The 13,442-nt window shown below is 47.2% G+C and overlaps 1 long non-coding RNA gene across 1 annotated transcript in view; it reads left to right on the forward strand.

Moving 5' to 3' along the window:
* Positions 1 to 2,554: 2,554 nt before the first annotated feature.
* The window catches only part of LOC149440308 (uncharacterized), a 66,005-nt gene continuing 55,117 nt past the window's right edge, over positions 2,555 to 13,442 (forward strand). Inside the window, exon 1 of the long non-coding RNA XR_016307681.1 lies at positions 2,555 to 2,656. This is a non-coding gene — a long non-coding RNA (uncharacterized LOC149440308). The remainder of the gene's footprint in view (positions 2,657 to 13,442) is intronic.

Genomic DNA, 13,442 nt, shown 5'->3' on the forward strand with positions numbered 1-13,442 from the left:
TAGGCGGAACTGGTACTTCAATGCTGCACCGTTCCAACCGGTGTCTGCAGACCATTTACGGAACTCCACTATGTAGTCCTCCACAGGCCACCGACCTTGTAGTAGAGCATGGAGGGCAGACTCAGCAGTGGAGGTCTTCTGGGGATCGTCGTAGAGGGCAGCCATGGCTTCAAAGAATTCACTCACTGATTTGAGTGCAGGGCTCTTTTGTTCCAGAAGACTATGTGCCCAAGACTGAGGTTCTTCAGATAAGAGGAAGATGATGAACCCGACCTTGACCGCTTCCAGAGAAAAGGTCCTGGGTTGCAGAGCAAAATATAATTCACAGGCATTCTTGAAAGCTCTGAACTTACGTCCATCCCCGAGAAAACGTTCCGGAGTAGGAACTCTGGGTTCCGGAGGTGGTAACACAATAGCAGGAGTGGTGGCAGGAGACTGACTGGCAGGTGCGGCTGCTGGGTTGGAACTGGCAGAGGGATCCTGGTCCGTGGAAGTAGAGAGGGAGTGAAGACGCCCTTCTAGCTGGAAGTATCCTTGCTGTAAATCCTTCACTGCTTGGGTAAGTGCCGTCATCTGTTGGCACAGAGCCTCTAGTGCGGAAGCGCCTCTCTCGGCCTCGGACATACTGGCTGGATGATACTATCACGTACCTGGTGATGGAGGCCAATGGAGAGAGGGCTTCTCTTGCGGCTAAGTTCCGGACTCCCCTGAGAGTGGGACAGCGGGAGTCAGGCCCAAAGTTGCACAGGTCACCTGCAGGAGTGCTGGTTGGTGGTCCACTCAGAAGCACAGCTGGTGCACGGAGATAGGTCTGCAGATAGGAGGCGCCTGTGCGTGGTATGCAAGACCTTCCGGGATTTGGATGTTTACTGGGTAGTCGGTTCAAGCCAAGGTCAGGTACCAGGAGGGAATCAGAGCGGATGTAGTCAGATGGGAAAGCCGAGGTCATTCTCATAGGAGCGAGAGAGTATCCGTAAGCCAAGCTGACGTGAGATCAGGGGTAAATCAGAGTAGACAGTTCCAGAAGCAAGCTGAGTCGGTAACAGGAAATCCCAAATCAAAAACACAGGAAACAGAAACCAGGAACAGGGCATGTGGAGCTAGAGATCATCCAGCAACCAGAGGAAGTGATGAGCCTCCTTATAAAGGCCGTCTGGCACCAGACTGAGGCTGATGTGTACTTCTGCCATGTAGAGTATTGGCAGAAGTGCCAGATCTTCCAGAACTCCTGCCGTGGACAGGACCCTGACAATTGGTGAACTGCACAGTTATTAATTTTGTATCACAGCACTGGAAGAAGTGTCAAGGTCAAGGATTTAATAAGGACATGTCTGTAGCAATATTATAATTGCACAGATAACGTTATGCACTCTTTCGAAGCTGGACTGTTATTTATTTATTCAGACTTTTTTGCAATTGGTAGTGGAGCACGAAACTATTTCTGATTTCATTTTTATATACTGTATAGCATTACAGTGGGATGTAAAATGTTATGGGGGTGGTATGTTACAGTGGGATGTATAACATTACAGTGGGATGTACAATGGTACACGGGGATATAAAATATTACAGTGAGAAGTACAATGTTACAGGGGGATGTACAATGGTACAGGGGTATATAAAATATTAGATTGGGAAGTACAGTAATACAGGGACATGTACAATGGTACACGGGGATATAAAATATTAGAGTGGGAAGTAAAATGTTACAGGGAATTTAAAACATTACAGTGGGAAGTCAAATTTTTTCGGGGGATGTACAATGTTATAGGGGATGCAGAGCATTGACATATAGCATTAGATTAAACAGGTAGAATTTTTTGATTTCACACATGGACAGTAGGTCTTCTACATGCTCTGTCTGCCCTATTTGTCTTAGAAAATACCCATTTCATTTTTTCTGTGGTCCTCACCACTAGTTATTTATATGAAGTACAGATGAGATGACAGATGGAGTCTGAGCCTGTCAACTTACAAGTTATAGGGAGCCTTAAATGCATCCTCTGACATCATCAAAGGCCCACACATAATATTCCATATATGTAATGCTAGAGAGAACAGTCAGAGACTTCTGAGATACTGTGACGTAACAGTAAATCAGCCAAGGACCAGACCATGAGTAGTTTAACCAGGAGTTTGCAGAAGTAATGATTGTAAATTGACAATAGAGAACAAAATGGTAAGAGATATGTAGGGAAATACAGAGTAAAGGTAAACTGAAAATGCTACAGTCGAAATAGCGGAACCTGCCAGGAGTAGTTCCTAAACAAGTCAATCCAATGTAAATTGTGTTACTTGTGGTTCAACAGGTGACTTTGGTAGGGATACACTAGCGGGTGGCTGTATGCACAGGTCTACTCCACTGGGAACTCAGCACTCCAAGTACAGCTGATGCAAGGTGCTCTATAGACAGCAAAATGGCTGCGTGCTCTTCTGCTGACCAGCGGCCCACAAGTTGAACTCAGTGATGGATGGCCCAGTGCCTGGTGACATCTCAGCTGTCCCATCAATCATGGTCCTTCTGAGCTCCAGGGGCTGGTAAGAGCTGGGATTCATAACACCCGGATGTGTTCAGCAGTCTAGGAGATGATAGGAGACCCGGGGATTGTGTGGAACAGAGTTAAGGGAACCATGCACCTGCCACTGAGGAAGACAAGTAAGGTCAAACTCCACTAGAATACTAGAGGAAATGATGGTCAGAGACTACTGTCATACTGGGGCAAATGATATTCAGAAACTGCAGACATACTGGAGGAAATGATAGTCAAAGACTGGAGACTTTCAGTATTTGAGGTAATGATGGCCAGAGAATGGAGACATGCTGCATGTTTGGTTGGAGACTAGAGATATGCTGCAGAAGACCGAGATAGACTGGAGACATTAAATGACAATACTAGAGATCACTGTTATTATCCACAACAGACTGCTGGGATCCAAGGGCTGAACAACAAGTACCAAAGGGCCACATGTGGCCTTCAAGCTGCAGGTTGGACATTAGGGTAGTAAATGTTCCAGATGTGGTGATGAGCGGCTGATTGAGTGAATTGCAGACTTTTATTTGGCTTGCATTTCCTGTGGAGCCCCCTATGATGCCCCAAGCACAGAATACGTTATGGCGTCTTTCCTCCATACAAGCCACAGAAAGTTTGGTGTTTAAGGTATACTGTACCTATTATGGGCTCACCTGAGATGTGGTGGAGGTCAAAGAGGTGTCTGACTCATAAAATTGTACAAAGGTGATTAATTCTGATTGCTAGCTACAAGGAAGGCTGAGACTCCAGCTGGACCCCAGGGCCTTCTGTCTACAATGATACTGTGTGTACCTCTGTGTGTACCTGTCTCTCTGCAGCATGGAAAGGGTTAATCGGTCGGGCAGGGCTGGCACACATTAAAAGCAGAGAATGATGGGCGATTGCCTCCAGATCTGTCATCGCTGAGTGAGCTGCTCTTTAGGAGAAGCCTGGCATTTCGGTGACCTTTGGGAGGGAGTGAGATTGTGTCAGTGGAGGACAGGTGCCCCCATCCAGCATGGACTCGGGTTTCAGGAGCTATTGAGCGGATGCTAATGGGCCGAGATTTGCATGAGAAGCCGCCACTATCGTCCTCTCTCATCGCGGTTTACATGTCAGTAATTGTTCACTCCTGCGCTGACCTGCTCCCAATTACAGGATCCTAATTAAGGCCAATGCCGAGTAATTAGAGCTCTTAATCCCAGCTCAGGTATCAGGATTCCCCCGTCTGATGGATTGTGCCGGGACTTGGTACTGACCCAACTGCTCAGTTAACCTCTCTGCTGCCAGTGCCTCATTTATGCAGTGCCTTTGGAGTTCTGTACTTCGCCCGACGGACAGATCTGGACATTAAACCTGCAAGGGAAAGAAACATATAACAAATGGGCACCAGGGAAAGCTGAAAATTCATTCAAGAATGTCACTGGCTGAAGGCTAGGCTCTGCTTCTCTTGCTTGGTGCCCTTTAGAATAAAATAACTTTCTGCAAGGTATCATGCTTGCAGAAAAACATTAAAACACACCTGGCTTCTGAGCACAAACAAGCCATTACAAACAATGCAAATCCATCCACAGACACATAGGTGGTGATAATAAAGGCAGAGCCTGCACAGTGAGACAGAGACATTTTTCCAGGTAGGAACCTGGAGTGTGTACAGGTCACTTGAACAACCCTTTCATTATAAACAGAAGCACCATCTCCTGAAGAATCAGCCAGGTGGATATCACTTTGTGTCTACGGCTGTGTGTGAATAAAGGAGGAAGAATATCGCAGACTCAAGAGGACCAGTAGTTTCTGACAGGGGCCATTTTAGGGGTCGCATCTCCAGAAATGCCGTGTAGGTTTTCATGATGTCTTATTTAGCTGTCACCTTGGAAGTAGATGAAGCTGTGGATGCAGCAGACAGGAAAAAAGATGTTGGCCTGGACAAGGCTAGGTGAAAGGACCTGTCTACATACCGAAGGGATGTGCTGCAATATAAGGAAGGTGGATACAGATGAAGTAGGTGGACTCTGATCTCTGTACAACATGATGGACCAGCTTCTCACTCTCATGTTGTTTTTATGTTTTGCTGTTATCAGGCCATATGAGCCATATCACACATTCCTAATGTTGCCACCATTTCATGCAATTATTGTGATAAGTGAAGTAAACCATAAAACACCCTCTTATCACACCGAGCCACCATATGCTATGTAGCCTCATCTACAGTGGGGTGATAATGAATGCAATGTGTGAAGAAACCCACCAGAATAATTAGCCTCCTCAGTATGTGTACCCACCCCTCATCACACACGTGTGCATTACCTGAATATACAATTATCGTACTTAATACTATGGCCGGGGTGGCCCCAAGGCTGCGGTATGGTCAGCTTCACCCCTTGTACCCCACACCCATCACTCACAAAATATCTTGCCTGAATAAACAATTAGCATATCTATTTCTATGGCTGGGGTATGGGCAGCATCACCTGGGATCTCCCTATCACTCACACGTTTGTAATTCACAATTATCACACCTCATATTACTATCAGGGTTAGTCCTCAGGGCTGGGGCATGGACAGCATCATTCCATGTATCCCTCCATTACACACAACTCCTTATTATCCTAATATGCAATATCACACCTGATACTATGGTCAAGGGGGCCCCAAAGCCGGGGTATGGCCATCTTCATCCTGTGTACCCTACCCCTCATCATTTTTGTATTACACTATTATCAGACATGATACTACTGTCAAGATGGGGCCCCATCACTGGTTCATGGACAGCATCATCTTTTGTATCTCTCCCCTTTCCATCACATATCTCCGTATTTGCTAAATATACAATGATCACACCCCCAGGGCCAGGTAATAGATAGCATTATCCTGTATCCCCCACCCACCCCCGTACGTCTTTCAATCACACACATATCTCCGTATTTTCTGAATATACAATGATCATACCTGATACTACTGGCCCCAGGACAGGGTTATGGGCATCATCATCCTATGTATTCCCCCTTTCTGTCACACATATCTCGGTATTATCCAAATATACAATAATTACACCTGATACTACTGGCCTCAGGACTAAGTTATGGACAGTTGATAGACTGTCTCTAGGATCTATGAGGGGCATTTAAGTCAATCTTGGACTTTTGATTTTACAGGTATAAAAAGGGGTGCTAGCATTGCAGTAATACACACAGTAGTGCCAAGTGTGTTCTAGTACTGATAGGCAGCACACATGTTGCAGGCCAGTCTAGTCCAGAGACCATTAATCAAGATGGCAGACAACAGTGTTAATGCGCGCATGGAACAGCGTGTGGTGATGACGTTTCTTGAGAACGAAGTGTGAAACCCACAAATATCTACAGAAGACTTCAAGTATAGTACGGTGATGAGACGCTCAGCCGCAGTAAGACATTTGAATGATGTAAACATTTCAAAGATGGCTGTACATCCGTCAATGACGATCTTGGCCGTGGTGGTTCCCAGCCCACAGCAGTCATTCCTGTGAACATTCAGCGAATGGAACGCCTGAGCCTGGATAATCGACGCCTAACCTGTCCTGAAATTGCACAAGAGACAAATCTTTCCATGGGAATGGTGAACACAGTGATAACAAAATGAAGCAGGCTGTCCTAGAATGGTTCAGGCGTACTGACAAATCTTTCTATGCTGAAGCTATCCAGGCATGACTTAAATGCTGGGATAAGTGTATAAATGTAGCAGGGGAGTATGTTGAAAAATGAATACAGTTTCCACTTCTTGAAATTTGTTCTTTTGTTATATAAACTCAAAAGTCACAGTTTGACTTGAACACTCCTGGTAATAATTGGACCATTGTTGGATTGAACTGCATTGTTTTTAGTGTCTGGGGCTGGGTCCGGAGTCCCTTGCAACAGACATTGACTTAGATAATCCTCACTTCAAACTATGGAGAACTTGGGGGGGTTGCATAGATAGGCTCCAACATCACCAAAGGACCACTCATAAAATTCAGTGAATATTCATTATCAGAAACAGCAGACACACAACAGGATATAGTCAAAGACTATATGCATGATACAAGAGTTGGTCAGAGACTGCGGACATGATACAAGAGATGGTCAGAGACTGCGGACATGATATAAGAAACGGTCAGACATTCTTAGAGACCATAGAGAAATAGAAAAAAAAACAGCATCTTTGCACTCACATGGCTGGATGATGGACATCAGCAGAGCTTTACCACGTTCACTAAGCTCTGGGGAAAATAAATTCAACTGCACTTGCAAAGTGCACAGTCTATTTACCTTTAGTAATAAATCACAATGACCTAATCTATCTGTCAACTAATTGTCTGAATCTGTCTGTCATCTCTATCAGAATCTCAGCCTGTTCATGTCTGTCAGATTCCCATTTTAACCTTGATTTGGGGGTATCATATGAGATGAACATCTACTAGCAGTCCACATCCACTCACTCTTTAGCACCCGGCACAGGAGAACTGAGCCTCCATTAAGAGGGAGATTGGGGACTATTCCTGGACCCTTTCTGCAGTGCCTCTACTTAGAAGGGGCCTGGTACTTGCTTGTGTGACTCTCTCCTAAAAACTCATTGCCCTACACCTACTAAAGGCTTTCAGAAATGCAAATGCAATCCTTACATGTGTTTCCAACATTTATTGGAGGCCTTTTAAAGGAGGAATAACCACATCTGTTCATCCATTCCTACAGCATCCCCTGCTAACAGGCAAGGGGGGTGGGTCTCAGAATCCCAGAGCGCACAGCTACTACTGGAGTACACAGCATCCCAGAACACACAGCATCCTGGACCAAACAGCATCCCAGAACACACACCTACCACCGGAGTAAAGAGCATCCCAGAGCACACAACCACCAACCACTACCTGGAGCAAACAGCTACCACTGGAACACACAGCTACCACTGGAGTACCCAGCATCCTGGAGCATACAGCAACCCAGAGCAAACAGCCACCACTGGTTCACACAGCTATCCCTGGAGCACGCAGCATTCTGGAGTAAACAGCTACCACTGGAACACACAGCTACCTCTGGAGCACACAGCATCCTGGAGCAAAGAGCTATCATTGGAGCACACAGAAACCACTGAAACACACAGCATCCTAGAGCATGGTACACACAGCATCCCAGAGCGTTACTGATAAGAAGGCCTGGAAAAAAATGAAAAAATTGAGGGGAAAAAATGTTTTTCTGATTTTTTTCCCAAAGCCGTTTTTTGTTTTTTTTTTCTGCAGAGTGTGGAATATGTTTTCTTACAATCAATAATAATAACTATGACATGATATTCAACCTATATTACATGAAGGTCTTAATTTAAGCTTCCTGAGACTTTTTATGTAAAGTCGCAAATTATTGCAAGTTCTCTCAGCTGAAGATAAGCAAACCCTGGAATACAATTCAAGTAACACTGTACTTCTCAATGCAGCTCTCAAACAAAAGAAATGTACATTTCTGCCACTAGGGGGCACTGCAGGTGAAAGGCTCCAGTTTTGTTTGCTTGTGGGCTTCATCTTTAAACTCCTACAGTTGAGTGATTTTGGAATGCAGCATATGATAGTTTCTGCTGTCTCAATTGACAGGTAAGGCTCCATTCATACTTGTGTGACTCCAAAGTCACAGGATTTCCAGTGCAACTTTGGAGCTTAAGTTTGATCTGACTTTACACTCTCTGGATCAAAGTTGGATTAAAGCAGTCAGGCACCTTTTCAAAATTGCTGCGACTTTTAGTTGCACCAATTTGAACAGGTGCCATTGAAAAGAATCGGCTGCAACTTGATGCCCAAAGTCACATGACAAGTTGCACGAGTGTAAATGGAGCCTATGAGGGTAAATTTGTCTAAAAATGAGTTTATCTTTTTAACCTTTAAATGATTCCTATTGATGTTCCCCACCATCACAGCATAATGGTTCCCTATAGTCTGGTCAGTAAATTGTTTTTTCTTTTCCTCTTCTCAGTAAAATGGTGAAACAACATCCAGAGTCTGGAAACATTTCCATAGTGCAATGTCTGCTGAGAGCAAAGCTGCAATTTGCAAATATTGTATGCATGCCAGAGGTGCCTAAATACATTAAAAATTACTGTATAGGCAATCCTCGGGTTATGAACAGGATGGGTTCTGTAGGTTTGTTCCTAAGTTGAATTTGTATGTAAGTTGGAACAGGTACATTTTTTTGTGACTCCAGCCAAAAAAATATTTTTAAGTTTTGGATAGCATAGGGAAGGGTTAACTGACCATGCAGTGATGTGGGATTGCTGACAGGTCCACTGGACAATAGGTGGTAGCATGCATTGAGCTGCAAGATGACTGCCCGGTCGTTTCCAGGACCAGCGTGATGCCATGCTGTCTCCATTCTTAAGTTTGAGTCGTATGTAAGTTGAATGTTTGTAACTCAGAGGCTGCCTGTACTTTTATTTCAAGCATAATACTTTTATATACACTGCATTTCATGTTCCCACTGTAACCAAATGACTTTCAATTTGTGAAACTACTCTACACTTTATTTTTCAATTTTTCTGAAAACTTCTACCCTTTTCCGGGGAAAAAAAACTGGGAAAGAAAAAAAATTTTTCCTCAAGGCTTCCAAATTTCTGGAAATTTTACATTTCTACAGGGCATACGGCTACCACTGGAGCACACAACACCGAAAGCAAACAGCTAGCCCTGGAGTACACATCTACGGATAAAGCACACAACTTCTCAAAGCAAACAGTTACCACTGGAAGGCACAGCATGCAGCATCCCAGAGCACACAGATACCACTGGAGGGCACAGCGCGCAGCGTCCCAGAGCACACAGATACCACTGGATGGCACAGCACACAGCGTCCCAGAGCACACAGATACCACTGGAGGGCACAGCGCGCAGCGTCCCAGAGCACACAGATACCACTGGAGGGCACAGCATGCAGCGTCCCAGAGCACACAGATACCACTGGAGGGCACAGCATGCAGCGTCACAGAGCACACAGCATCCCAGAGCACATAGATACCACTGGAGGGCACAGCACGCAGCGTCCCAGAGCACACAGATACCACTGGAGGGCACAGCACGCAGCATCCCAGAGCACACAGATACCACTGGAGGGCACAGCATGCAGCGTCACAGAGCACACAGATACCACTGGAGGGCACAACACTCAGCATCCCAGAGCACACAGATACCACTGGAGGGCACAGCACGCAGCATCCCAGAGCACACAGATACCACTGGAGGGCACAGCACACAGCGTCCCAGAGCACACAGATACCACTGGAGGGCACAGCATGCAGCGTCACAGAGCACACAGCATCCCAGAGCACATAGATACCACTGGAGGGCACAGCACGCAGCATCCCAGAGCACACAGATACCACTGGAGGGCACAGCATGCAGCGTCACAGAGCACACAGATACCACTGGAGGGCACAACACTCAGCATCCCAGAGCACACAGATACCACTGGAGGGCACAGCACGCAGCATCCCAGAGCACACAGATACCACTGGAGGGCACAGCACGCAGCGTCCCAGAGCACACAGATACCACTGGAGGGCACAGCACACAGCGTTCCAGAGCACACAGATACCACTGGAGGGCACAGCATGCAGCGTCACAGAGCACACAGCATCCCAGAGCACACAGATACCACTGGAGGGCACAGCACGCAGCATCACAGAGCACACAGATACCACTGGAGGGCACAGCATGCAGCGTCACAGAGCACACAGCATCCCAGAGCACACAGATACCACTGGAGGGCACAGCATGCAGCGTCGCAGAGCACACAGATACCACTGGAGGGCACAGCATGCAGCGTCGCAGAGCACACAGATACCACTGGAGGGCACAGCATGCAGCGTCACAGAGCACACAGCATCCCAGAGCACACAGATACCACTGGAGGGCACAGCACTCAGCATCCCAGAGCACACAGATACCACTGGAGGGCACAGCATGCAGCGTCACAGAGCACACAGATACCACTGGAGGGCACAGCATGCAGCGTCCCAGAGCACACAGATACCACTGGAGGGCACAGCACACAGCGTCCCAGAGCACACAGATACCACTGGAAGGCACAGCACGCAGCATCCCAGAGCACACAGATACCACTGGAGGGCACAGCGCGCAGCATCCCAGAGCACACAGATACCACTGGAAGGCACAGCACGCAGCATCCCAGAGCACACAGATACCACTGGAAGGCACAGCACGCAGCATCGCAGAGCACACAGATACCACTGGAAGGCGCAGCACGCAGCATCCCAGAGCACACAGATACCACTGGAGGGCACAGCACACAGCGTCCCAGAGCACACAGATACCACTGGAAGGCACAGCACGCAGCATCCCAGAGCACACAGATACCACTGGAGGGCACAGCGCGCAGCATCCCAGAGCACACAGATACCACTGGAAGGCACAGCACGCAGCATCGCAGAGCACACAGATACCACTGGAAGGCGCAGCATGCAGCATCGCAGAGCACACAGATACCACTGGAGGGCACAGCGCGCAGCATCCCAGAGCACACAGATACCACTGGAGGGCACAGCATGCAGCGTCACAGAGCACTCAGCATCCCAGAGCACACAGATACCACTGGAGGGCACAGCACGCAGCATCCCAGAGCACACAGATACCACTGGAGGGCACAGCGCGCAGCATCCCAGAGCACACAGATACCACTGGAAGGCACAGCACGCAGCATCCCAGAGCACACAGATACCACTGGAAGGCACAGCACGCAGCATCGCAGAGCACACAGATACCACTGGAGGGCACAGCATGCAGCGTCACAGAGCACTCAGCATCCCAGAGCACACAGATACCACTGGAGGGCACAGCACGCAGCATCCCAGAGCACACAGATACCACTGGAGGGCACAACACGCAGCGTCCCAGAGCACACAGATACCACTGGAGGGCACAGCATGCAGCGTCACAGAGCACACAGCATCCCAGAGCACACAGATACCACTGGAGGGCACAGCACGCAGCATCCCAGAGCACACAGATACCACTGGAGGGCACAGCATGCAGCGTCACAGAGCACACAGATACCACTGGAGGGCACAGCATGCAGTGTCGCAGAGCACACAGCATCCCAGAGCACACAGATACCACTGGAGGGCACAGCACGCAGCATCCCAGAGCACACAGTTACCGCTGGATGGCACAGCATTCAGCATCCCATAGCACACAGCTACCACTGGAGGCCATGGCACACAGCATCCCAGAGCACACAGCTACCACTGGAGGCCATGGCACACAGTATCCCAGAGCACACAGCTACCACTAGAGCATGCAGCAGCACGCCAGAGCAAACAGCTACTACTGTAGCTCACAGCATTACAGAGCACACAGCTAGCACTGGAGCACACAGCATCCAGGAGCACACAATTACTACTAGAGCACACAGCATCCAGGGGCACACAGGTACCAATGGGGCACACAGCATCCTAAAACATTGCTACTGCTGGAGCTATCTGGCCACAAAACCATGGACATCAGTATTGACTTCTGGTCAAAGGTCTAATGCTGACCATACACAGTACAATCTGATCTACTGACTGTATTTATTTTGGGGGTATATGCCTTATTGCTTACAAATTGCATAGATTGTTTAGGAAGGCTCTCATGTTTTGGTAAATCGTATGGAGATTGTACAATCACATTGTAACATGTATGTCGGCTTTTAGGGATTGTATGATCATATTGTACAGTGTATGACTGACTAGATCCGATGATTGTGACCTGGGTATAAATCTTGCATGAATCTGTACAATTCTCGATTTCCGCCAGGTCCAAGGACATGCTATGACAGAGCGCCAGTCCTTCCGACGGAGTCCCAATATTACGTCTTCTGTATTTTTATATCGCTGTCACCGATGTCACAAGCAGCTGTCATCACAAAGCAGCAGAATAAAACATCTTGAAAGTGGCTTTGATAAATGTCACCCATTTCCCTCCTGTGAGATTTGTTTTGTCAGTTTTACGCGGAGTACGAAGCATCTAAGAGCTGACAATTAAGCGGTGAATTAGACGGCTCGCCAAGGTGCTAATTACGAGAGGGCCAGACAGCCTGCAATTAAAATTCACACCGAGATAAGGAGAATGTCTCAGGCAGCCGAGCAATTAATGGGGATGAAAACAGTCATTAACAAATTAAATAAATTGAACCCGACTTTCCTGAATTATTGGTGAGATCCGTCCTCGCCACTTCCAGGCCTGACACTGATTAAAGGCTCCTTTCTTCCTTACATTAACCAATGAGACCAGCTCCGATGGATGCTTTTCACAGCTCTGTATACCGAGCCTGTTGTTCCCACCGGAGCCGTTACTGGTGTGACTAACAAAGACCGCCACAGCTCCCGACACCAGCGTACAACTGGAGGGGCAACTACGTTCACATAGTCTGCGAAAGGGAACATATAGCCAAGAAAAGAGTGCTTGGATGTGCAGCAGTTCACTAATTTCAATAACATGTCAGCATTACGAATGAGTGATTTTGCAGAAACACACTTGGTCCTTATGAAATTTAATCCAAATTTCTCTTCTTAGGTAAAATTTACTTTTATTAAAAAAAAAAATCACATGACTGTTTTCTAACAGAGCGCTGGCACAGTGACCATCTGACATTATTGATGTCATAGAGAGATACATAGCTTTTTACTTGACATGCACCCAGAGAAAAATTATTTTCTCAAAATTAATTATAAAAATTATAAAGAAACAATTATATACTGTGTGTATCAGGGGCGGACTGACCATTTGGAAACTCGGGCACTGCCAAGGGCCCGGGGTCAGTAGGGGACCCCATGAGATGCCCCTGGTACTTTATTCATAGGCTTTTTTGAGTTTTGGCAAGGACACAGGGGCCCCATGATCCCCTATTGCCCAGGGGCCCCATGAGTTGTCAGTCCGCCCCATGTGTG

The sequence above is a fragment of the Staurois parvus genome, unplaced genomic scaffold (genome assembly GCF_062004578.1).
Source record: "Staurois parvus isolate SC_StPar_1 unplaced genomic scaffold, SC_StPar_1.0 ptg001095l, whole genome shotgun sequence".
NCBI lineage: Eukaryota > Metazoa > Chordata > Amphibia > Anura > Ranidae > Staurois > Staurois parvus.